The sequence below is a fragment of the Melanerpes formicivorus genome, unplaced genomic scaffold, assembly GCF_026170545.1.
Source record: "Melanerpes formicivorus ecotype bairdi unplaced genomic scaffold, bMelFor1.0.p_v2 SCAF_57, whole genome shotgun sequence".
Classification (NCBI taxonomy): domain Eukaryota; kingdom Metazoa; phylum Chordata; class Aves; order Piciformes; family Picidae; genus Melanerpes; species Melanerpes formicivorus.
In genome coordinates, this window is record NW_027142409.1 from 597,816 (window position 1) to 612,152 (window position 14,337).

The window sequence follows — 14,337 nt, forward strand, 5'->3', positions numbered from 1 at the left end:
GCTTTGCATGTTATAACTGGAGCCACTGTTGGAGCTACTAGAGTTGGGGAACCGTGGAAGTAACAGCTACCCTTCTGGTATTGCTACCTCAGGTTCTGCCACTTTGTAATTCCCTCAGTCTCCTGAAAAGATTAGAAGGTGGTTGGCCATCCCGCCGGTTCATGTTCTCACCAAACTGATCACGCAGAGTTAACCAATTAGTCCTACGTGACTGCCTTGGAGGCCAGCCTCCAGTTGCTTGTAGAACAACTCATCAGCCGCCTCATCCTGGTTGGGTGGTCTGTAACAGATTCCAATCAGGATGTCAGACTTGTTAGGCTGCCCTCAGATTTTGACCCACAGGCTCTCAACTACCTCATCTTCCACCTCAAGTTGTGTGGCAGAGATTGACTCTCTAATATACAGAGCCACCCCTCCTCCTCTTCTCCCTCGCCTGTCTCTCCTAAAGAGCCTGTAACCCCCCATTGTAGCACTCCAATCGTGGGTGCTGTCCCACCAAGTTTCTGAGATGGCGACTACATCATAGTTGCCCTGATGGATTAGGACCTCCAACTCCTCTTGCTTGTTGCCCAGGCTGCGTGCATTGGTGTACATGCATCGCAGCTGGGTTCCTGACTTCTCAACTGACCCTACCTTGCGCCCTACTCTTACCTCTGCAGAGGGACCGATTGCCTCACCCACCCCCTTCAGACCTAGTTTAAAGCCCTCCTAATGAGCCCTGCCAACTCCAGTGCCAGGACTCTCTTACCCCTTCTAGATAGATGCACCCCATCAGGACCCCGCAGATCAGGTGCAGTGAAAGTTGCCCCATGGTCATAGAACCCAAAGTTCTGCCGCTGGCACCATCCCCTGAGCCAATTGTTGATGGTGTGGGTTCTCCCATTCCTCTCAGTGTACACCCCGGACACTGAAGGAATTGAGCAGAACACCACTTGAGCTCCTGCCCCATCAATCAATTGTCCAAGGGCCCTGAATTCCTTCTTAATTGCCCTGGTGCCCTTCCTGTCAATCTCATCACTCCCAGCCTGTATTACCATCAGAGGGTAATAGTCAGTGGGCTGGATTAATTCAGGGATTCTCTTCGCAATGTCCCTAACCCACGCCCCGGGTAGGGAGCAGACCTCCCTGTGGGATGGGTCGGGACAAAATATGGGTCCCTCAGTACCCCCCAGGAGAGAGTCCCCAACAACTATAACCCTTCTCCTTTTCTTTGTGGAGCTAGTCGTTACAGCTGGTGGGGTCCGCTTGGCCTTAGGCTCCCCTCTGGATGGCTGCTCCTCAGCCTCAGCCCTCTCATCCTTACTGCCCTCAGCATGCAGGGCCTCATACTTATTATGCAAGGACAGCGGAGGAGGAGGAGAGGGTTGGGGTGGATTTCTCTCGCCACCCCTGGCAGGGACCTGTATCCATCCCTCTCCGCCTCCAGGAACCCTTCCCTCAGCAGGGGAGATCTGCAGAGCCTTCTCCCACAAGTCTAACTCCCTTTCACTTTCCCTTATGGTCCTTAGCCTAGCTACCTCCTCCTTCAGCTCGGCCACTTCATCCTTCAGCTCTGCCACCATGCTGAGGAGAAAATTCACCTGGTCGCACCGGACACAGGTGTCCTCTCCCTCCCCCTCTATTCCAAGTGCCAGGCTGAAGCACTCTCTGCAGCTGACAGCCTGGACTCTAGCATGTTGGTGAAACAGCTCTGTCTGGGCAGATGCTGCTTTTTTACCCTTCGTCCGAGTGACGACCATGATGCAACGTTTAAGGTTTGGATTTTCTGTTTGGGATTTTTTTTTTAACCTTACCAAGAACCCTGCCTAGATGTCTATCTATTCCATTATCCCTCGAGAGAGTTCCTAACTGAGCTGCTGACTTGTCTCCAACTATTAGAGCTGGAGCACCTGTATCATAACACCTACTAAGCCAAGCTAGAACTGGCTCCTTATCTGCCCTGGTGTAATCTTTTTGGACATTTCTTAGCTCTTCCTTCGGAGACGAACACTCAGTTATGTCATCTTGTTCATCTTCTTCCCCAACTTGTTGCCCTAATAATCCTCCTGCCATTTTGTGAAGGATCTCTTTAAGCTGAGAACCACCTTTGCCAGCTCCTTTCCTAGCTTCATCTCTATCCTGCTTTGCTCTCACTAGGTCAGCTAGATCTTTAAAACAAACCTTCTCTTCCTCCTCAGCAGGATTTCTTAGAGTAGAGGGCCCCTCACCAGGATCAGTCTCCTGCTCTTCTTCTCCATCATCTTTGGTCTTTCCACTTCTAGTCTTTAAAACAGCCACCTTAACTGGAGCTGTGTTTGAATTTATAGCCACCTTAATAGAAGCTGACAGGTCCTGAGATAAATCAGTTGCTGGGGCAGTGACTTGCAGTCCCACCGAGAGAGTGGGCGGAAATGACGTTGCTCCGTTAATGGCCGACGGAGAAGAAGGAGGAGGAGAAGGAGTAGACGCCATGTTGATACCAGCTGCCGCCCTTGGCAGCTTGCCAGAATCAGCAGCAAAGTCGTTCAGGGCTGTTTTACCAATTAACTTCTTAGCTTTCTTTTTAACTGACACAGATTCTCCACACTCCTCATCATTAGATGTCTCTGGGACTGACACAGAGCCACGGCGTTTTCTCTTTGATCTAGTTTTAATAACAAAACACGGTCTGGATACCTTCTCCCAACACAGAGAATACAATGAATACACATTAGTTATCACCAGCAGCAGAATTACAGACACCAAATAAATCACCTTTGGATCCCAGCCGTCACCTAAAGTTACTCTCTCCTCCGGCGGAATCTTAAAACCCTTTATCTCAATTGGGAGAGTGGTGGAGGTAGCATTTCTGTATCTCGCTGGCCATAGTAAATCAATACATTTTCCATACCATAATCTAACTCTATACATAAACCACATATAAATTGTCTGCACCAAATATTTACCCAGGTAATCCAAAATCAAACCCAAACAATATCTGTAAACCAGAGCCCCCAAAATTGAAAAGAATAGGCGTTTTACGAACCACAACACCTTCATGTTTGCTAATCCAGCTAGAAAACACTAAATCAATAAAGTAATAAATTAAGTTAATTATCTGCCCCACGTTGGGTAAGCCAAGAAAAGAATGTCGTAGGGTTGGGGGAAAGGCTAGGCCCTTCCCCCCCCTACTGTGAGTAGAGGGAAGAAAATTGAAGGGAAAGGAAAAAAACCTCACAGCTGAATTAGCAAAGCAGTGGGTGCTGTATATTTACAAAGCAGTTTAGGGAAACACAGGGAAATATGTACAGAATTTACAGTATTTACAATATATACAGAAATATACAACAAAGTAGCACAGAAATGAGAGTTCCCCCCTCTGCTGAGGGGGTTCCCCACTTCTGCTCCTCCCTCTCTCCCCCTTTCCTCAGAGAGGGTTAGAAAGAGAGGAAAAGAGAAACTGTTAATTAAAAAGCAGTTACGTGTTAGAATGCTAGAAGAGGCCTCACGCTTTATCTGCTTCAAGGTCAAGCCTGGCCGAGAGCCCAGAACGCTGTGAGCTGCAAAGGGGGAAAAACAAGACTGAGGAAAAGTGCAGGAATGCCCAGGATTCTCTGCTGTACTCCCAGTTCAAAAGGTGCTTCCCCCCAATCTACCAATGAAATTAGTTTAGATCCGTCTTTAGTTTACAAACATCCGACCACAATATTCCCTTTCTTAAGGGGACAGCCTCAAACGGTCACACATGCTTTGGACATACAGATTTTAAATTTAGCCCACCATGAAATATGAGGAGAATAAAAGGCTTTAGATCATCTTTCCTAATAACTTTAAAACCTCCTTTAAAATTTTCCCTTGTGGAGCAAGGTAGCCTAATGCGGGGTGAAAAGTATTAATATGTCAAGATATGAAGCAAAAAGATGACTGCAGCAGCCAACAAGGATTTAAAAGATTTAGGAGGTTTTAGAACAATCCATGGTATTCTCCCTTGGTCTCTGAACAATGCTTCCTTCTGTACATTACTAGCCTCTTGATGAGTACCTCTGCAAAACTACCAGAGGAGACCAGACTAGCTGGTGGACCCTCTGTGGAAATGAAGTACAATCATGGTTAGGTATTTCCCAACCATTTCTACAATGGCATATAACATCACAAGCTGACAAACAACATGACAGTGAACAACTGAACTTAATGCAGCCAGTCAAAACCCATTCAACAGCTTTTAATCAAGGGCAGCAGTTTGTAATGAACAGCCACACTGTTTCAATGCCATCTTCTGTGCACAGTGTGCTCATTCTCACTGTCCTCTCACACACTCATGCTCTCTGGCTGTCTGCTCCTCTTCTCCTCTTCCTCTCACTGGGAGGTCTCCTAGAGCCTCTTTACTTTGGGCTCAGCACCGCATCGCAGAAAGCAGAATCCTTGCAGCTCATTGGCACGCCTGCCCCTTTGGGTTGTCACTCTGGCAGCTGCACAGCTCCCTCAAGTCTCCTTCTTCGTTTTCTTCCTCTTCCTTCTCTCCTTTTTTCCAGATACATCTGCCATACAAACAATAGGGGCTAGTACACAAACCTTCCACATGCCATCACATCCCTGGGAACTGCTGGCTTTTTGCCTGAAGAGGATTTTGGGGTTTTTAGATGTATTTTATGAGGGCCACCTACTTAGAAGGGTAATCCATGGAGAGGGCTCCGACTGGTTTAAGTGGGCTCTGACTCACATACCTTGCTTTAATTTCACATTTAAAAGCACTGTGTAAAAATAACTCCCACTAAATGCAATAGCAGTTTTGCTCATTAATTCTGGCAGGATCAGGAACAGAGCCTCTCTAAGAATTGACACATACAGTTAAAGGAGAAGCATTTTTCATATTCCCTTAAAAAGGCATTTGTTAACACTTCTCAGATTACACATTATTCTGAAAACAATCACTTACCATTACTGGGTGAATTATTAGTGATGCCCAAGGATTTTTTGAAGGAAGCACAGACTCCATCACTGACATGTTTTGTAGGTATCAAGTCTCTTGGGCCTTCTTCCATTCTTGTTTCCAAACCTTGCTGGGGCTTAATTGAAACAATATGCTTCACTAAGCATATGAATTAAACCAAGCATATGTGAGTACAAAATATGAAATGAAATGTCATTATTGGAGGGAATTAGGGTATTTAAAGAAACTTCAGGACAACTTAGCTTTTACATATTTACAATATTCTGGCATGTCATCTATGTACCTCCTATTTATTTGTTTTAGAAGGGATTAAAGTGTTGACATGGTCTTCCATTACCCTTGTTTTCCCCCATGATCAAAAGAACAGCAAAATATATTAAGGTGAAAGCACTGTAATTTTAGTGAGGCTGAAGACTAAGATGTGCCCAGTGACTGCTACGTGACCACAGTCCACAGAAATTCTCGATGCAGCAGTATATAAAGTGAGCAATTTTGTATATTTGACTTCATAAGTAATTTCATTTTTTAATGTCCATCTCTGAAGGATGAGTTTGTACAGCAGCAACACCAGCATTTGGAGCTGACATGCAGCAAAAATTCCTTCTGGCTCAGAAGAAACAAATGCTGCCTTGAGGAGCCTGAACAGCACTATGAAGATTATTCATTAAGGTACATACAACGCTAATGCAACTGTCCTCTTCAACATATTCGTTGATGATCTGGATGAAGGGGTAGAGTCAGTCATCAGCAAGAAAATGTCAGATAATTTGGGATGGGAAGTACAAAGGAACAGAGCGTGGACTTGGTTTTGGACCAGTCCTTGGCTGTGATGCCCTTGCTGCTCAGACAAATGGGAAATGGGAGAGGGGACCCCAAGATGTCCTAATTGTTCTTCATTCATTTGACACTGTGTTCTCATGATTTGTATGTCTGTCTTTACCCTGCACTCACTGTGGTCTCTCCTGATCCTTGGAACTCCTGATGTTTCCATTTTAACTAACTCTGGCAAATGATCCTCCATCAAGAAAGTGAAACAGACCAGTCTAATTCATTTGCCCAAATTGAATGAGGTGCAAAAAAGGAGGTAAAATCAGCCGAAGATGTTGAAAGGACTACTTGATTATTTTGTAATGGTTTGATTGTAACAATCCTAAGTCTTATCCTAACAGGGAGAAAGACTTTGAAAACACAGCATATAATAACTCTTAGCTGCTCATGTCTCTTAAAATAAAAGCAAATATAAAAACATCTCAAGCTGGATGGAAAAACTTCTAGTTGAAGCAGGGCCAAAACCAAAAGCATGCTGGAGAAGATAAAAGAAAACTGTTTCCAAAAAGTTGCTCTGTCCAATTTGCTGCCAAATGTTATAAACATGAGTATAAACACTGCTCAAGTTTCTCAGTTTAAAATCCATGCCTTGTACATAGACAGTATTTCTTTCCTTCTTTAAAAAGAATAGGAACAAGTATTTTCAAATGCATTCCCCAATAAAACTCCAATCTAAGTGTTTTTGGCAAATTAATGCATTTAGATCTGAGAGATGCACAATAAAGATGAATGAGTTAGATGTCTGAAGAACTGTTTGTGCAAGCTGCAGCATGGGATGCCACCACCAAAAGGCTTCTGCTGCTTGTCCCCAGCTAGATTACCTGAGGGTCAACAGTTCTGGAGGATGTAGCTAGCAATACCAATGCAGACACAATGGAAGCTACCACTCTTGCTTTCATTTATTTAACTTCTAATCTCTCAAAAAGTACATACTTATTTTTAAGCATGAAAATAATTTCAATGGCTAACTTCCCACAACAGGCAATTCATGCTTTGCCTTTGTCATGTGAGTATGCATGAAGCTTGGCTAGTCTCATCTCAGACTTAATCTTTCCAAAGCATTATGTCCTGGGGTGTTTACAATAAACTCAGAGTAAAATTAAGTGCAGTATAAGATTCTTTACAATTTACTGGATTTGATAGGAAAAATCAGACTAAATGTGTTTATCCTAGAAGTCTGGTTTAAAACCTCCTATTGCATAGCATGTTTCCCTTCTACAGTGACATCTCCTGGAATAACTTTAAACTTTGAATAGTTTCTAATATCTTTAAATCAGCAGCTTGGGTCATAAATCCTCTCACAGTCTAAAACTGTTCAGAAATTCCTTTAGTAGGAGAAAACTATGAACACAAAAAGGAAAGTACCATGCAGCAAGTACTCCTGTTCTTCTGGTGGGTTTAGCTCTAAGGGAGGTGATCTCTCCTAGTGCAGCTACAGCCCAGCATCTTGATAATTCACGCTGTTCATTTTCACAAAAGCAGTGCTGTTAAATGCCATTTTGCAACTAAGTTCTTGCCTGCAACCCATTTCAGTCCCCTAGTAGCTCCACCCAGACAATTTTGTGTTCTGTGCTGGCAGCAGATACATCCCATTTGCAGGAAGTATTTCAGGGCCAAGGTAATTTCCACATCCTGTGTAATGAAGATACTTTGAGATCCTGAATGGCACTATGCTGAAGGTGTCAGGGAGGCTGCAAACACCTCTGCAGGCAGAAAGTCCATTGTAGCAGTGATCACCCAAACATCCTTGGTCTGTAGTTGCCTGTGTAATGATAGGGAGCAACCAGCTGAGCCCTGGAAGGTGTTGGGGAGCAGGCAAACGCACAGCAGCAGGATCTGGTGAAAGTGGACAGTCAGTAAGGTCTCTGTGCCAGCTAACAGAGTAGGGAACTCTACAGGCTGAGCCTAATTATCTGGCCAGGAAAACAAAACCAGAAAGTATGGGAGCAGAAGTTAGTTTGTGTCACTGAGAAGGGGATCTAGAAAATTCTAGTTCAGACTTGAAAGTTTGGATCCTATGTTATCAGCATCCCTCTTTGGCATGCTCTCCCTCAATGTGGTCAGAAGAAACCTAAGGGATAGCAACCCTTCACCTGGTAGGGCAAAATCCTCAGTGCATATTGGAGCTGAGCCTTCTGTGGCTGCTCCAGAAAACCCACTCCTTTGCAAAGGGGCTGTGCAGTGAGCACAGTCCTAATTGAAATCCTTGCCAAGCCCTCACTTGTAAACCAAATGGAATCCATTCAGTGCAAGTAGATCAACAATTTTCATTCTAAAGGTTGCATTTGTGCATTACAGGACAAAATTACTGCTCCCAACAGCTGGGTATAAGAGTCTCTCATTTGGCACCTTCCTTTAGTATAATTTGGTAGATGCAAAAATACCAAATAAATTCCAGCCTGAAGACTTCTTTTAATTGAAAGAGGCTATTTGTTCCCACGAAACAAAGGAATTAAAATTCATTTTAACCCCAGGACATAAGGAAGGATGGGAGACACAGGAACTTTCTGAAGGTTCCAGGGAAAATCTGCCTTGGCAATTGTGATGAATATACTGGTGATTTGTGTTAAAATTGTAAGACTTAGAGTGCACTGGGATTAAGGGTCAGGATCTTGTGAGGCCTGTTTAGAGGGTAAAGGGAAAGAAACCTATCTTGCAGACTTGCAAGGACACTGTCTGGTTAATTGGAGACATCACGGCTGAGAAGGAGCTGTCTTAAAGATAAACATTCAGAACTGGGAATTTGTTTTCTTCAGATAAGAAGCCTGCACAATTGAGCATGCGTGCAAGTGGATACTTTGACCCTTACCACACTGAATGTAGGGAGAAGGGATTTGACCATCTATTCTAAGACTAATTATCATATGCCTGCCTTCTATTTAGCATAAGTTTGATTATGTAGATGATGTAACTATATAAGATGAAGAAAACTATTGTAAGGTTGCTTTTTGGGTGAAGTTTTGTACCCTCATATGCCCAACCGGTTGCTTTGCTTGCTTTTATTGCTTTTATTGCCTTTTTACGATCTTTTAGTGCCAATAAATCTGTTACCAAAAACTTTTACCTGGAGTCATCTATAACAAATGGTGCGTTGGCCGGGAATCGTCTGAACCTTCACATCTTTTGAACTGCAAATGAAGGGGCGCCCCACAGCATTTTCTGTGGCTTCATTGTAGTCAAAAGACAGAATGGTCAGCACGATCAGAACTCAATAGAGGCAAGCAAAGAAATTTTTAATTTTTTTCTTTTAATTTTTTTTCTTTTATTTTATTTTCCTTTTTATTTTTTTTCTTTTTATTTGGTGTTGTTTTGTTGTTTGACGTCCAATTGGAGGACGTGTACCCCGTAAAACTTCGTATACGAGATCCAAGCGACGATGACCATGGTGGTGAGAATACCGCTTGGGGGGGGAAGGATTCGGCTACATTTGTATTCGGCTACCGTAGTTTGAGTGTTTGAGTCTGCTGTTTCAGATTCTGCAAGGGGGGAGGTATGGTGGATCTGGCGCGGTGGCTCTGGCTGATAAAGAAGAGGGGTATTCGTGAGTAGGAATTATTTTGATTATTCCACTTGCATGATTATTTGTGATATTGTTCCACTTGAATGAGTATTTGTGGTTTATTCCACTTGCCTAAGTATTTGTGGTAGCCAGGAATTGTATTCGTGAGTAGGAATAGTTTAGGCTGTTCCACTTGCATGAGTTTTTGTAGTAGCCAGGAATTGTATTCGTGAGTAGGAATTGTTTAGACTGTTCCACTCGCATGAGTTTTTTGAATTCTTTGGATTTTTTTAGTTTTTTATTTTAGTTTTATTTTATTTGTTTATTATTTGTAATATTTGTGGTAGTCAGGAGAAAATGGGACAAAAGAAGAGTAAGTCATCAAGGCAGGATGGAAAGAAGGCTTTACCTTCTATTCCTCCAGAGAGTCCGTTAGGAATGCTCATTCAATACTGGGAGGATGATGAACAGAGAAAAGGGAAATCAAAAGAAAGAATGATTCACTACTGTATGGAGGTATGGCCAAAAGAATCATTAAGACCACATGTGTTTTGGCCTATTTTTGGATCTTTTGAGGATTGGATTTGCCAAGCTTTGAACCATCATGTGAATTCTAAAAAGTGTTTTAGTAAGGAAGAAGCTGAATATGTTGCTATTTGGATTAGGGTCTCACGGCCCTCTCCTGTTCCAATATTAAGAACTGAGGATAAGGACAAAGACAAGGAGAAGGAGAAATGGGAACCCCTAGATAACCTACCACCACCTTTTCAGCAGAACAGGGGTCAAAGTCCCCTACATCAAATAGCCCTGCAACCAACTTCTCCTTCACCCACCCAAACAAGAAGCAGAGTGAGGAATGATAGGAATGAACAAGAGGGAGACAGTGTAGGATTCCATCCACTCAGGGAAGTGCCTATGGGGGGGCAGCAAGGAGGAATAGGGTTTGTGACTGTACCTCTCAGTACATCAGATGTCTGCAGTTTTAAGAAAGAGATGGGTACCTTGCTGGATGATCCCTTAGGTGTAGCTGAGAGACTGGACCAATTTTTGGGTCCCAATATATATACTTGGAAAGAGGTACAGTCTATTTTGAGTATTCTATTCACTGCAGAGGAAAGAAACAGGATTAGACAGGCTGGTATGAGAATATGGGAAAGGCAGAACCAGGGGGGGCCACCAGGAGATCAAAAGTGGCCTAATCAAGACCCTGGGTGGGACCATCAGCAGCCCCAAGGGAGACAGAATATGAGTGATCCGAGAACTATAATAATACAAGGAATTAGGGAAGCTGTTCCTAGAGGACAGAATTTTGATAAAGCTTTCAGAGAGCAACAGAGGAAGGATGAATCTCCCACGGAGTGGATGGGAAGATTAAAGAAAGATTTGCACATGTACTCTGGAATAGACCCCAATCCTGCAGTTGGAGTAGTGATACTTCTCAGGACACAGTTTGTGGTAAAATCATGGGGAGATATTAGAAAGAAACTGGAAAAGATCAAGGATTGGCAAGACAGGGGATTAGAGGAGTTACTACGGGAAGCTCAGAAAGTATATGTAAGGCAGGATGAAGAGAAACAAAAAGCAGAGGCTAAACTGTTTGTAACTGCTGTAAGGGAAAGTCAGAAATCAGGTAGCTGCTCGGACCTTTGGGGTACTATCGATCATGGATAAAGGTGTCAGGGGCTGTATCTTCTGGGGACAAGAATATCTAATGAGTCCCCAGAAGGAGGAGGTAATTTTTTTTGGTAGATATGGGAGCAGAAAATTGATTATACAAAAGACTCCTAAGACTCCTAAGAGGGTTGAAAAGGAAAAACCCCAGCAACAGTAATTGAAGCTAAAGGGGAACCTTTTAAGGTGCCCCTGCTTGAAAACTGTAGAAATAGAATCTGGAAAAGGATTTGTTTAAATGATTTGTAAGTTGTTTCAGAGACTGAATACACTCTCTTGGGAGAGATCTTTTTTTGTTTTGTCAACAACAGATTGCAGCTGTCCGGACTGCAGAAAAAGGGTGGATGCATGTGTCGCGAGTGAAAGGACAGTAACCTCTGATCCTGGAGAGATTAGAGTGACTCTACAGACAAAGCAAAACTGACATCAGCATGAATTCCACACCACTTATACAGATGATTGGAAGCATCTCCGAGACTGCAGTTAGTGCTGACAGATAAGTACTCGATGCAATACTGTAACATCTCAGTCTGAAAGCTCCGGAACTTACAAGACAGACTCACCTCCTGAAATATGTGCAATGGCGTGTGGTATTGAATCTGTGTTGCAAGGGAACATCGAGGAATATCCCCATTCCATTCTGTGTATAAAACATCATAGAACTCATGGGGGATGGGTAACTTGTAAATGTTTTAAATGTTGTAAGAAATGGTCTTGTATCTCTTATAATTGAGGAGTATTTTGTCCTGAATGCTGTAACTGTAAAACTGTAAAAGTAGGCCCAAAAATAGGCAGTTTGGATTGACAAATATAGAGATCTTATTTTGTGGTAACGAAAAAGGATTTAAATCCCCATGGAAAATTCTTGAAAGGGATTGGCATAAGTGGGAAATAAAGGCTAGAGAAATTTTTAGTTAGGGATACCAAGAACAATTAGAATAGAATAGAATGGAATGGAGTAGGCCAGGTTGGAGGAGGCCTTCGGGATCATCGTGTCCGGCCTATCGACCAATCCAGCCCACCTGATCAACTGGGCCATGGCACCAAGCACCCTATCGGGTCTCCTCCTGGGCACTTCCAGTGGTGGTGACTCCACCACCTCCCCGGGTGGCCCATTCCAATGGGCAATCACTCTCTCTCTGTGTAGAACTTCTTCCTAACCTCCAGCCTAAACCTGCCCTGGTGCAGCCTGGGACTGTGTCCTCTTGTTCTGGTGCTGGCTGCCTGGGAGAAGAGACCAACCTCTGCCTGTCTACAACCTTCCTTCAGGTAGTTGTAGAGAGCAAGGAGGTCTTCCCTGAGTCTCCTCTTCTCCAGGCTAAGCAACCCCAGCTCCCTCAGGCTCTCCTCATAGGGCTTGTCTTCCAAACCCCTCATCAACTTCATTGCCCTTCTCTGGACTCGTTCCAGCAAGCCAACATCCTTCCTAAACTGAGGGGCCCAGAACTGGACACAGTACTCGAGGTGTGGCCCAACCAGTGCAGTGTACAGGGGCAGAATGACCTTCCTGCTCCTGCTGGCCACACTGTTCTTAATGCAGGCCAGGATGCCATTGGCCCTCTTGGCTGCCTGGGCACACTACAGGCTCATGTTCATCCTACCATCAACCAGCACCCCCAGGTCCCTCTCTGCCTGGCTGCTCTCAGCCACTCTGACCCCAGCCTGTAGTACTGCATGGGGTTACTGTGACCAATGTGCAGAACCCAGCACTTGGATGTGTTAAATCTCATGCCGTTGGATTCTGCCCATCTGTCTAGGTCCCTCTGCAGAGCCTCTCTACCCTCCAGCAGATCAACTCCTGCCCCAGCTTGGTGTCATTTGCAAATTTACTGATGATGGACTCAATGCCCTCATCCAGATCATAAATAAAGATGTTAAAGAGCATGGGGCCCAGCACTGATACTTGGGGCACACCACTAGTGACTGGCCGCCAGCTGGATGTGGCACCATTCACCACCACTCTCTGGGCTCTGCCTCCAGCCAGTTCCTAACCCAGCTCAGAGTGCTGCTGTCCAAGCCATGGGCTGACAGCTTGGCCAGGAGTTTGCTGTGGGGGACAGTGTCAAAAGCCTTGCTGAGGTCCAGGTAGACTACATCCACCGGCTTCCCCACATCCACCAGGCAGTCACCTGATCATAGAAGGAGATCAGGTTTTTGAAGTTGAAAGGGTTAGTAGAAGGAAAAAAAGTAAGGAAGACATAAGAAAAAGTATTGTACAGGATTTTGAGGGAAGAGGAATTGAAATAACAAAGGCACAATGGGAAATGGTAAACAAGCTAACTGAGGAAGTAGAGAAGAGACTCCGAATGAAATCTTAAAGTGAGTTAAGGAATCTGTGGGGCTCCTGAAGAATGTAACTGCTGCCAAGAAGACATAACACCTGGCTGCTGGTTGCACCCAGTAGGCTAAGGAGGCAGAGTTAACATCTACTGGTGGAGCCTAATCTTGATCCTAACCCTATTTTTGTATAAGGAGTCCAATCAAAATCAAAGACCATGTTCCCATGTGTGGATAAATTCTCTTCTAATATTAGTAATGACAGGTAGGTTGAAAGGCCATTATGGAGCTAAGATTATAACATCATCTGAAGTAAAGGTATGAGAACAGAACACTGATCTGCAGTTGTTGAAAGGGAGCACAGTCAACTCAGTCGGTAGAGCATGAGACTTAATCTCAGGGTCGTGGGTTCAAGCCTGCATCAGACAGGCAGTAGTGTCCTTTTACTGTTGGATATGTTCCCAGCTCCCTGAGAATTCAGCATACAGGTTTCCTTTGATAGGGACAGTCTTTCCTGATGTAACAGAAATACAAAAAGCATTCCAAAAGCCCAGCAACTTGAGGATTGAACCAAGATTCCACAATTTCAGTTAAGGGGGAGATTACAATTTGAAGAACCCTTGGATGTAAATATACCTGTACCCTGGATGTGGGAATGTAATTTTTATAGGACAGTAATCAAAGTGATCACAATTTATTAGTTAGGAAGAAGGAAATATGGGGAGCCATGATCAGAGCAGAAAGAAAGCATTTTTACCTGGAGTCATCTATAACAGCAATCAAGAAGGATTCATTGGGAAGATGCCAAGTCATGGGTAAAAAGACTTCCCTCATGATCATGAGACAGACTGTGTTTGTGAGCAGAATGTGGGTCTTCTGAGACTGCCCTGCACGGTTGCCAAAGCACAGGTCCATTGCACTTGGAAGCAGATGCATGAGATAAAATTAGTATTTGCTTGCCTTGGAACCAGAGGCAAGTGCTCTAAAACAGCCCGTCCGGCCACACTGCATAGGTTACACAGTTTGAAACAGCAAAACCTCCCACAGCCTATAATGTTTTGTGAGACAACTGAGCATAAGTACATAAATGTCAGCAAAGTGGCAGTGGCAGATGTGTGCTATAGGTGCACAAAGGCAGCATTGGGAAACACAT

General features: G+C 44.0%; 1 protein-coding gene across 1 annotated transcript in view; it reads right to left on the reverse strand.

Annotated features, from left to right (window-relative positions):
* Positions 1-3,629: 3,629 nt before the first annotated feature.
* The window catches only part of LOC137452680 (leiomodin-3-like), a 78,661-nt gene continuing 67,953 nt past the window's right edge, over positions 3,630-14,337 (reverse strand). The window contains exons 6-7 of the transcript XR_010990138.1: positions 4,895-5,024; positions 3,630-4,496 (exon numbers count right to left, since the gene is read on the reverse strand). The gene's annotated coding sequence lies outside the window, so the exon portion shown is untranslated. The remainder of the gene's footprint in view (positions 4,497-4,894; positions 5,025-14,337) is intronic.